Raw genomic sequence first — 12369 nt, 5'->3', positions numbered from 1 at the left:
TCTGCTGAGGAAAACTTCATGCTGGCAGCGTGGAAGCAGCAAATCCAGTTTCCAGGCTTTTCAGTTTCTCACGAATCTGAAGACTTTGGTTAACCTCAGCTTCCCAAACCGGTTGTTTAGTTTTAGTACCGTCCTTGAATAAAGCTCCTCTCCGGAGGCAGAGCCCGGCGCTGGGGTTTTACGAAGAAATACGCCAGACCCCTTTCCCCAGGACAGGACTTGCCGGCAGCCGCATTGGGTGCGGGGCGTATCGCGGCCTCGGGAAAAACAAAAGCAAACCCACATCCTGCAGCGCTCCGATACGGTCACGGTCCCGCTCCCGCAGCCGTACGCTTCGCCGAACCCCGACTCTTCCGCGACCCGCGGGGCTCGGGGCAGGCGGAGCGGGGCGGATCGGGAGGCGGGCTCTCCGTGTCGGGGCGGAGCGGCGGGTTGGGCCGTGCCGTGAAGCGGGGAGCGGCGGGGTCGCCTCCTCTCTGACCGAGGCGGGAGCGCCAGAGGCGGCGATTCCCGCAGGAGACCTCCCGCTGGAGACCTCGGGGCCCGGGCGCAGCCCCACGGGGCCGCCATGCCGCCCGCCTCGCATGCAGGTGTGCGGCACGGGTGTGTTTGTGTCTGTCTGTCCCTCTCTCTGTCTGTCTGCCCCTTTCTCTGTCTGTCTGCCTGCGTGGTTATTTTCCTGTTTACGCCGTGCGGAGAGCGGGCAGGCGCGGCTGCTGGGCCACGGCCTTCTTCCCCGGCGGGGGTCCGGCGGGGTCGGGCCGAGGCGATGAGCGGAGCCCCGGCGGGGCGGGCGGGGGCCATCGCGGAGAGGCGTGTTGTAGCCCCGGGGGAGCGAGTTGTCTGCTCGCTGGTTGGCAGAGACAGCCTGGCATGGCAGCGCCGGGAGGAGGGGGGCGGCCTCTGCTCGGGATGGGTTTGTCCCCCCCGGTGCCTCGGGGTGGGAGGTGGGAGGCGGGGGCGGCAGCGGGGACCTGGCCCGAGGAGAGGTTGTGCGGGCCCCGGCTTTTGCCTCTGCCGTCGCCTTGGAGTAGCCGGTGCAGCCGAGTGGATTGCTTTGTCGGCTTTCACGGCTTCAAGCCTCATTTATTTCCTCCTTCCCCAGATCTTGGATGGTTGGCTGGAATATTCCAGGCTCTCTGTATATTAAATTATAGTCCTAGGTTCTCGTGGCTAAGGCGCGTTGCTGGGCGGCCAAAGGTGTCTTAGGAACTGCTTTTTCTCTGTGCATTCGTGCAGCGGATTTCACTCTCTCTACTTCACCATACACCGCTTCAGAGTTGATTTTTTTGGCTGGAGGAGCTTCTCTGTGTGTTGTTGATGTGTTTGCAATGTTATGGTGCTGAAGGATACAGCGATTGTCTTTTAGGTGTTGAAATCTGATGATGAACACCTCTGTACTCAGTAACAAGCTTTTACCATGTGTTTACATGCCACAATTACTTTCCTTCCACTAAGTAGTCATACGTTTCTTCTATTAACGTGTAATGATGGACTTTTAAGATGAGTAGGTGCCCATTAATTGATTATGGTTTGCATGCAGTGGTGTGAACCAGGCTGTTTGGATGTTACTTAAAGTGCATATTGATGAATTCTCTCATTATATTGTATCAGCATGTGTTTACATAACGTGGAAAATGTATTTGGATATTACTGTTCTTTTGAATGTGTATTTATACATATGCAGACTTTGGAAAATTAATGGAAAGGGCAACAGAAAATGCCAGGAAAATGATGCATGCATACTTACTGAATGAAAATAATCAGAAATATATGTCTTTAAATGCAAGTAATTTTTTAAAATCTTGTAAGTCTTACTGCATTTTAGACTGCTTTCTCTTCTGTCCTTTTACAAGGGAAATGTCCATAAATATACGCAAAATGTTTTAGGGCTCGAAACAGATAAGTAAAGTTGGTTCTGTGAAGGGCTGCTGACTTATGGCTTCCTCCCTTTTTTCTTTCTCTCTCTCTCTCTCTTTTTTTTTTACTCTGATTACATTCAAAACCCTTTTTCATTTTCCTTTCCCTTCCTCCCCCTTTCTTTCTTGCTGCCTATTATCTTATGAAAAAGAAAGTTATAGAGAACCTTATTTGTCAGTTTGTGAGGCACTCTCCGAGTCTCACTCTTTGCCTCCGCACAGTGTTCCGTTCTTACTGAAACAGTGGCCATAATGACAGTTTAATTAGGCAAGTTTACTGCCAAAATTATAAATGATTCCCTTTGGAACTGAAGTGACTTAGAATTTATTGGAGCAATTGTCTTGTTGTATAGGAATACTGCTTTGTTGCTTTGTGTATCTGGGATTTTGAAAGAAAAGTGAGACTGGCTGGGAATTGGCTCTGGTAAATATTTGGCTAGTTTATGATCCTGACTTCAGTAGATAGCTTGGAAATTCCTCTATTCAAATAGAGGTGAATTAATTGGAGAGTTATTTGGGTTGAAGAATAACATTTCAAAACAATTAGGAACAAAACTGTGAAAATCCTATAGATGGTACTGTATCCAGAGTTGCTCCCTGCAGCCACCCATCTGGGTGAGTGTTTCAAAGGTGAGAAACTAGTGGGAGCCTCTGGAGCATGAACTGGCACAAGGATTTGCTGCTTCAGGCAATTGGAGATGTTCACAAATCATAATTATGGTAGAAGAGAGGGATGAAGTGACTTAGTTTCATTTTGGTTTTCTGTAGGCATTGAAGGAAACTTGGAATGTAACCAATGTCAAGAAAAATGGTAAGACTCCCCATTTGGCACCCAGCTTGTGCTCACTTTGTCTCGACAGGTGCCTGATGCAGCAGCAGGCAGTCATGGTCCTCAGCTCTGCTGGCAGAAGGAGTCCAGTGTCATCAGCAAAGTAGCTGCAAACTGACAAGTCTGTTCCTCCTTGTGATCAATAAGCAAAAAAAATAAAAAATAAAAAAAAAATCTAAGGCTTTATGGGTGCAGCTCTTGTTTTGGGGAAGTATACATTTGCTGGTGTAGTTCTTGACACTGTGGCTGGCTGCCTGCCACCGAGTTGGTGGCTTCTCACTTTCTTCTGGAGGACAAACCTGGCCCATGGGATCTGTGACCTTATGAAGGAGAATGCACGAGTTGTGCTGCTGCTGCCATGGGTTTGTCCTGGGAGTTACGGTTGTTTTTGTAAAAAGAGGAAACTCAATGCTACAATTAAAAGCGAAGCCAGCATTGAGTGCTCACTTAGGTGGCCTTCTTTGACCATAAAGAAAAGCAGGGTATGAAAAACAAGTTTTGATATCTTTTATTTATTTTTTTATTTAAATAGGACTGTTTTCCTTGTTTCTGTATAATTTTTCCCTGGCCCGATTCATGAAGCAGTGAGGCAGTGACAAAATTCACAGCAACCTGAAGGGATTATGCCCTCCCCCTAAACATGTTTCAGATTGATACATTAAACACATATATAGGAGTATTATTTCTTCCCCCCCCCCTTTGGCAAACCCTTCTGACTGTAGATGAAAAGCTATATTTGTTCTTGTATGGGAGGTGTCAGTTATGAAGTGTTTGCTCAGTTTTGGGGTTGGCAGGGTGCTGCAGTGGGACAAGATCCTGTGGTTGTGTATCTGCAATCTCTGCTCTGTGTGCCTGCCAGGGCAGGGTGCCCACAGGCTTTGTGGGGTCTGTCACTACTTCCCAAGGGGTTGCACTGCAGAAGGTAGTGTTAAGTGCCAGAAAGGGGGAGTTGCTCCTGGTGGTGTACTTTGCTCTCACACCTGTTCTGCTATCAGTCTGAGAAACAGCTCTCAGTTTGGAGAAACAGCACTGGTATTTCAGCTGGGTACTGTAAGAGCATCCTAGCAACGTGCCTGTACTTGAGACTTCATGACTTTTCATAGAACCGCAGTTTATCCTTTAGAAGGCTTCTGGCTTAGATTTGGAGCTCTCAATAAATATAGTACTTATCATAATGAGCTGTTCTGATAGTTATTTCTCATGTTTGAAAAACGTGAGCTGTGCTTTCTGTTGCATGCCTCAGATTCCATGTGTTGTGTGGTCCTGTGGCCTTAACAGCTAGTTGAAGCTGCTCTCAGTTATTTTGCCTTCTATGTGATAAGTTACACATAGATCCTATGGAGGTGCCATTTCTTTCTTTTAGTGCCTTTGTTATGGTTAATCTGTATATTCTACATGATGGGGATTTTTTTCAATATCCTCTCTGAAATGCAGGCTTTGTTACTAACAATCATGTTTAAATAATGGTGATATTAACTTGGTTTACAAGAACACAAAACATCTGAGCTGAGCAGGGAAGTTACACCTGTTTTTACAGGCAAGATTTGTGTTTATCTGTTGGTTACAGTGTCAAGTAAGGATTTTTCATGTTTCATTTTCTATCCACTTAGCAGGATTTAAAACCCTTATATTAATATGCTACCAATTTCTATAAAGGAATTTTTCTTACACTAGTCTCACCTGCTAGTGACTGATTTTGGAATCATCCCCCGGTGTTTCTTTAGGTACCTGAGAGCTGTTTCCCCATTATCAAAGACTCGGGCAGAGAAAGAGCTTTCCTAGTGCACTGATTAGAAGAGTTCACAGCTTTGTTTTGCAGAAGAGAGCTACTGCTTCCTTAAACTTGACCTTATCTTAAGAAAAAGTAATTTATTCCCTGGCTCATTTTTGAAGTAAATTTAACCTTTTCTAACAGTGCTCTCTCTATCTGCTGCTACTCCTGTCTGGTTTGTTTTGTTTGGTTTTTTTTTTCTGCTTTCTGTCCCACATGCCATCTGTCTTTATTGTTTGCTTTCTTTTTAAATACTGTAAGCTATTGCAGCAGATAGAAAAGATTAATATCTATGAACTGTCTCTGCCACCTTCATTCTGAGAGGAAGAGGTGTGGATGACTTCCTGCCAGATCAGGTGATGGTGTGATTTCAGAAACTAGTTGGGCTCTGCCTGGGTTGTTACTTGGTTGGGGATGCTACAAGGAACAACTCGGTATTGTCAGTGGCTCAGTAGTGCTTTTGTGCTGTGTCAGTAGTCACTGCATGGATCAAGTTGTAGGTGTCACAGGTCTGTTGCTGTAGTTAACTGTCTCGTGGTCAAGTAATGCTCCAGTGTGGTGGCAGGGGCTTTATTTTACCATTACGTTAAGAAGTAGCGTTTCTATAATGACTTTTAATGAGCTATACTTATGCCAAAGACCTGGACACTTCTGATAAAGCTGGGTATTATACTGTATGCAGGTTTTTGTAGCTGTACCAAGCCTAACAAAGCTCTGTAGAGCTAGAGAGTAGTTTGAGTTTTTCCTTCATACTTTCTCACAAAGGTTCAGATAATTCAAAGAAGCATTGAACAGTATAATAAAGAAATTTTATACATCAGAATTATCTGTATGGTATTTAGAATATATATTAAAAAGAAATTCTTCATTTGTAATATATAAGCAACACTTGACTTTCAGTAGTCCTTTTTTTTTCCATCCTGGTTGCCAGTCAAACCTTTTTCAGAGAAGCTGCTGAAGATTGATGACTAAAGGTAACAGCTGTGAAAACCCATGATATAAAATCCTTATAGTACCATCAGTCCTGCTCCAAAAGCTTCTGAAATGCAGATGTTGTCTGGTAGATGCATGGTACAAGTGGTGACATCCTGATGACAATGGGTGGAGAAACAAGGAGATAAAACTTACTCTGTTATGGAACAGCATGCTGCAGTGCTTCCAGGTATATGGTGAAGGATCAGCTTTGCCTGCTGTATGCCAGTCACTTTTGTAGATGAGGGCCAAATGGTTGGCAGCTATGTAACAGCAGATAAACCTGGAAGCCCCCGTGCCATCCTGGTATGTGGGCTCAAGTAGCAAGCAGTCTGAGTAGTCATCAGAGCAGCTGGAGATAAGAACTGAGAACCACAAGGGTAGCTTTCTGCCAATGAGGTAAGGTGGTCTTCAGACCTTGAGCTTAGGTACCAGCTGAAGAAATTTTGTTTGATTTGCAAGTAATTTGGTTTTTTGTTTTTTACGTTGGGTTTTTTCAGTGCATGTTGCTGAGCTGTGTTGGTTAGGTATGCCTTGTTGTTAGGGGTTAGTAGATGGTGGGAGGAAGCTGGCATCATCACTGCACAGAGGCTAGGGAGGAACTTGTGACATCTACATTTGTGTCCTGCTGCAGTCAAGCTTACAGAATGTAAAGTAAAATGTCTAGTTTGGCTAGTCTTGATATTGTTGCTCACTGGGGTGCATTTGTTTCCTTTTATACTGGTATTCTGGGTTCCTTAAAATTGATCCCTGCTGCTTACTGATCACTCTGTGGATAAGTTTTTTTTTTTTTTTTCAACATTGTATTTTCCTTTGTAGTGCAACTTTTGTGTTAGTACAAGTAACGCATTTGTTGCCATGAAAGGAGATTTAAAGAGAATAGTTTTCTTTTCTACTGCTCTGTTGACACTATGTGCTTGATGCTATTGTGTGAGTAATAAGTTTCAGTGTTTTGTAAACTAGTTGTCCTTTCCTGAGCCCTGGTCTGGTAGTTCCCAGTCTCAGGCTGAGCCTAGCTGGTAAGAGGCAGGCTTTGCAGGAGGGGGACTAGAGACTGATCTTGAGACCAAAATCATAACAGCAAGTACAAGAAATCCAGAATATTCCATGGGCAGGCTGGGAAGAACAAGTAACATGAACCCCAGGAAGAAGACAGATCTTGTGCTGTCACACATGTTGGTGAGTTCTCCTGGGCTCCAGGGATGGCAAGCAGTGGATAAAGCACTGCACCTGCTCAAGTGGTTCCTGGCCTTTCTGCTCAGCTCTGAGCATGCTTTGGGTGAAGCTTATGAGAAGAGCAAGGAATGTATATGTTTTTGTTGTTTTCTTCCTGGGAAGGAAATGGAGACTCAGACCTGGCAGAGCAAGGGGCATGCTGCTCCTCACAGAACAGAGCCCCTCTCCACTAGGAACAAGTCATGACTGAAGAGTGCTGGGGGCATTCTATGCAAATGAAAAAGCCAAGGAGGTTTGCAAAAGGGAAGCTGAAGGAGGTGATGGGGCTACCTGTAACACCAGACCTGATTTTAAGGTGCTTCTGAGGGAACGTATTTATTTGTACTTGGTAACTGTAATGTGTTCATTTTGTCATGTGGACCCACATAGGAGTTGGCATGCAAGGGCTTCAAGTTAGAAAATTTATTTCTTGGGCAAAATTATTGTCTTCCCTCTGTAAATGGTAACAGGCCTTTAAAAACTTCTATCTGTGTTTTCTTGGGTTGTGGTTTTTTTAGTATCTAGGAAATTAGTAAACAAACTTTCATGGGTGTCACTGAAATCAGGACTTCAGTATTGAGTACAGATTTCAACTCTTAATTGCTTTCAAGTCAGCATTATGTTGCATTTAAAATAAAAGTTTTACCTGACACTGTGTTTTGTAACTGCTGTTTAAGGTCTGATTTCTTCTTCATCCCATGTACTATTGTGAATTCTGTGATGAAAGAATACTGTGGATGATTGCTTTCTCACTGAAAGGCTCTAGGATGACAGCATACTGTGTTAGAAATTGGAATTTGCTTTATCTGGCCTTGAAACATCTCTTCCTGCTTCTCAGCAAGCAGATGGCTCAGAAAAGCAATTTTGAACTGTGGAAGCTAGTGCCAGGTATTACTTGCTCATTACACCCAACTGTGTCTATGAGGTTGGAAATGTGCATTTTAATCCCAGGTCTTGTAATAATTATTGATAAGAACGTGAATCTAGCTCTGGGCTAATACATGTCCCACAGGTAATATGTCAGTCCTTTTTAACTACAAATCACTGATGCACCCAGATGGGGTAGCTGTAAGCTGCTTTTCTTATTTTTCTGAAGGTGAAGGTCTCAACACAGTTTGGATAGATTTTCAGAGCACCTGTTAAAAGGTCCAAATTATTCTCTGCCAAATTTCAAGTTTCAGTATCAATACTGGATGCACCATAGCTCTTCAAAAAAGAGAGGCTTTAACATGGACTAAAAACCACCCCAAAACGCATTAATACATTACTGTTTTGGTTGGCTTCAACTTGATCAAGGGCAAGCAATTACTTTGATGTAGCTGTAAATAAAGACAAGGTTTTGTTTGAGAAGTGGTGGGCAATCAGAAACACTTGCCATTACCAGCTATGTCAGGCATAGCTTGTAGTGAATGGAGAGCTAGCAGTTTTTATCTTTGAGCCCTAATTCTACAAAGTTATGCTTAGGGATTACATGTATTACATGTATTACATGTATTACATGTATTACATGTATTACATGTATTACATGTATTACATGTATTACATGTATTACATGTATTACATGTATTACATGTAACTTCTGTCGGTGAGCAGTCCCTCTGAATGCACTTGGTACACAAGTAGAGAGCTCAGTGATGTTGTAGTGCCTGGTGATGTGGTTGAGATAGCTTCTCTGGCACTGGAGAAACTGTAAAATTTAGTTAAATTTTGTGAAGAGTTTTTTGTTTAGTTGGATATTTTCCCAGCAAAAAGAAATGCCTAGCTCCAGAGATACTGAGTTTGGATACAGGGATACTGTCAGTGTGAGATGTTTGAACTTATATTCAAAATCATGTTCAATAATAGTGTCTAAAACACTTCAATAATCTGAAAGGAAAAGATATACTGCTGTTGTTTTACCAGAAAAATTCTACACTTAACTTAAGTGTATTTTTAACTTTCTGTTGTTTTGGTTGTTTTTTTTTTTTTTTTTTTTATTCTGAGTCCTAAACCATCTCACTGACTGAATGCCAACTAGAGTTGAACAAAGAAAGTCCAGATTATTTACACTGAAAAAAAGATAGCATACACAGATATAGGCTGCTAACTGTATTTACCTGAATAATTTTGAGTAAACACTTAGCTGTACATGAATGGCTAGAACACAAAAAGAAGCCAAGCTGATATTTGGAAAGATTTAAGCAGCTTTTCAGAGAGACTTTCTAGTTAGGTAGGTAAATGTAAGTGTGGTAAGGTATGTATATAGCAAGGGGAATTCCATGTGACAGGGGAGTTTTTGCTTTGTTTATAGTGAGAAGTGACTTTCAGTACATGGCCAGAAACTCTGAGTAATGTTGTACCGGAATCTGGAGATTAAGGAAGGAAAAATGGTAAGGTAATAAAGGTTTTAAGAACATTTCAGAAAAGCAAAGGAACTAAATAATTCTCAGTTATACAATACCTAATGGAGTTTTGCAAGGAGGAAGGAAATAATCAGAAACTGCTTTTAAACCAGGCTTCAGACTGTGCAGTGGGTAGAGGGTATGATTTACTGTTGATTGTTGTAATTTTAATGCACCTAATGCTGCCAAGATCTGAGCACTGGTGAAGCTGCCTGTGCTTGGGTAATGCAAAGTCACACTCAGGAGACTGTAATGCAATAAATGTTGCAGGTTAAGGAATAGAAAAAAAAAACCATGGAAGTTTCCAGTTTTTAATTTTGTGCAGTACAAGTCTACAGGATTTTCTGTGACAATTAAAACATCCAATATGTTACTTAACGTACCGTGTATGCAATGTGGCACAGCCAAGGTTGCTATGGAAACCTGGCATTTTAGGTCTGATAATGGTATTGCAGATAGGGAAACATTTGCATTGCATTACTGTTAGTCTCCTTTCTCACCCCCACTCCTCAACTCCTTTGCTTCTCAGCTGGGAGGTAGGTGATGGAATGAAAGCCTCGGCCTGGGATTTGCATGAGTTAAGGTTGATTGAAAAAGAGGGTATTGAGCTGAAACTTAAAAATTACAATTTTCCTGCAGGTAGCTCTAGTGCCTTGAATTGCTTTTTGAAATGAGGAAGTATTAAAATGTTAATCTTTCACGGTGTAGTGTCAGTGGGCTGTTAATTTGAAGGTCTTTTTCTAAAAACTTGAATATGATAGGTGCTTTCTTAAAAAAATAAAACTTCCTGTAATTTTAATAGCATGATTATTAATATTGTTGGAAATGTACTTGACCTAAAAAATAGTGACCAGTTTTAATACTTCCTGTTAGACTGGTAGGCTCTTGTTACCTGACCTTATTCTGTAAAGCACTGAGAACATGTTAACCAAGTCTCATTGAGTACAATGGGAATATTTACAGGTATGAACCTAACCTGCTGCTAAGCATCATGGTACCTGTGATTTATGACACAGATATTTGTGCCAAGTATTAAGCCACATCTGTGTAGCTAAAATGACTCTCCAAAAAAGCCTGTTTCTTTCGCTTCTGCTTCTACTGGATGTACAGTTTCTATAAACGCCTTTACTGGGATGGTGAGAAAGGAGCTGAGAAGCAAGAGAGCAAGTTTGCTGTGAAACTGAGAACGTGCATTTTGTCTTTGGTAGCCTGTTCCTCATCTCAGTCATGCTGATCGTAGGTCTCAGCAGCTCCCATCTTTCAGAGCCTGTGGTTGCTGAGGTTGTACCAAATGAAGTTGCTGCTCAAGGGGTGACCTCAGCAGTTCTCTCTGCCCAGGCTTTCTGCTGAAGATCTGACTTCTGTGGCAGATGTAAAGGTGTGCATTCAATTCATCTGTGTGCAGCAGAGGCTGCTGGAAGTGGGTGTGAGTGGCACAGCAGGATGTAAACTGAGCTGCAGATCCAGAGCCGCTTCTGCTGGCTCTGCTCTAGGTAATTTCTGTGGCAATTTTGGGTGGACGAGTGGTAGCAAGCAGCTGAATTAAGTGAAAGGGAGGAAGGCAAAGGGCAGCAATATGTCATACTGGCAGCTGCTTGCTATGTGAATGTATTTTAACAGCCTGAGAGAGGCAAGTGGATGTCCAGTTTCTTTGTCTTGGCACAAAGGCAAACTTTTGTCCCAGTTTGGAAAAGTGACTGAGTTCACGCCTCAATACACCACAGCACATCTGTCTGCAGTGGTGCTGTGCAAATCTTGCTCAAGCCCTGTGTAGGCTGATTCATAGTAGCAGCTCTGGTATATGGCTAAATATGTGACACTGTGAACAAAATTGCCCTTAGCAGTGTTCTGTGTATGCCATATAGTATGTATGGCATATCTGTGTATGGCGTATAGGATAATTCTGCTGGTTGCTGGTCTGGCATGGAGATGGCACCAGGCAGGTGTCTGATTTTCCTTGCTACCTGCCTTACTCTTGTAACACTGCTGTGTAGGTAGGTCTGGTGAGGATGGAGTGACTTCTGTTCAGACCTCCCATCCCTTTGCTTGGTTCAGAGAGGGGAATCTTAGAAGCCCTTTGATCATGTCCTTAAAAACCTGGTAGAAAATCAGTAACTCGTTGGCTCTGGGACTGATGTTGTTATGCATATGCATGTCTTGACCTTGTCAAAACAGCTGTGCAGGCTTTCTTTGAAGTGTTTCTAAAGGGATCATAAAGGTAACAGTTGTTATGAGAGAGGAACATGCCAGTGTCTACTGCCAAATCAGCAAGCGAATCCTGAGGGGATTGTCTAAATACTAGGTGATGTGTTGAATGTTCATCAATTTTATTATTTTTTTTTTTTAAACTTCAAGTACTTAATGTTTCAGTAGAATGCTGCTAAGCATATACATATATATTTATATATGTATATATATAAAAGTCCTTTGTGTGCCTGCCTGCTTGCTCCAGGGAGAGGAAAGAGAATACTCACATCTGTCTTATCCTCTCTGGATATGACAAACCAAACCCTCCTCTTGCTCTGTAGTGGTGGAACTATGATGCTTCATGTCAATTTATGAGCTGACTCAAAAATGCAACCTAAATTGTGATAGAAATGCCATAGTATTTGACATAAACATGGACTTTTTCACTTATCAGGGGTCCCAGGAAAGAAGAACACAAAGTGTAAGCCATTTGCCCCGCAGTTATGAGATATGTGGCTTTTTAATAACTTTGCAGAATAACTACAGGGTCCTTCTGAATCTCGGTCTCTCACCTATAAAATCGAATCAATGTTCTTGATGAAGATTGTTTGAAAGATTTATCTTGGTAATTAAAAGTAGCTAATATTTATTGGAGTCTCAATTAACTGGAACCAGAAACCTGAAAATGCTTTTTCTGAAAAAAGTAAAACACAGTGTTTCTGTTGGTCATATCATATAAGTGAAGCTTTCTTTATATCAGTGGCTACAGAATTTGCTCTGTTTATCCAAATGCTTTTGTTACAGTGTTTGGTAGGAAGAGACTAGTGTTTTCTGTCAACAGTCCATAAAGATGCATAAGTTGGTATTTAGGCTCCTCACAGTGCCTATACCCGTACAATGTGAGCCTGGCAGGCTGTGGGGTTCAGAAGCCTTGGGCTTGAAATTTACTTGAACCAAGGTGGTTTAAAACAGGGGCTACAAGGAAGCAAAGGGTTTAAGTTGTTTCAAAATTCTGCAACAATGTTGTTGTTGACCTAAAAATGAAAGTCTTCCCAAGAGGCCTGATTTAAAGCAACATTTTATTTTTACATTGGT

General features: G+C 42.3%; 1 protein-coding gene across 5 annotated transcripts in view; it reads left to right on the top strand.

The window, feature by feature from the left end:
* Positions 1-421: 421 nt before the first annotated feature.
* NCOA7 (nuclear receptor coactivator 7) overlaps positions 422-12369 on the top strand; it is an 83149-nt gene continuing 71201 nt past the window's right edge. Inside the window, exon 1 of one of the 5 annotated variants that reach the window (XM_030447504.1) lies at positions 422-590. The gene's annotated coding sequence lies outside the window, so the exon portion shown is untranslated. Of the gene's footprint in view, positions 604-12369 lie in introns of all 5 variants that reach the window. The other 4 variants (XM_030447509.1, XM_030447502.1, XM_030447503.1 and 1 more) reach the window with 4 other exon arrangements.

Source organism: Calypte anna, chromosome 3 (assembly GCF_003957555.1).
Source record: "Calypte anna isolate BGI_N300 chromosome 3, bCalAnn1_v1.p, whole genome shotgun sequence".
In the NCBI taxonomy this organism is placed as follows: Eukaryota; Metazoa; Chordata; class Aves; order Apodiformes; family Trochilidae; genus Calypte; species Calypte anna.
Note: the sequence above shows the minus strand (reverse complement) of the source record. Positions and strands in the feature narration are given on the sequence as shown.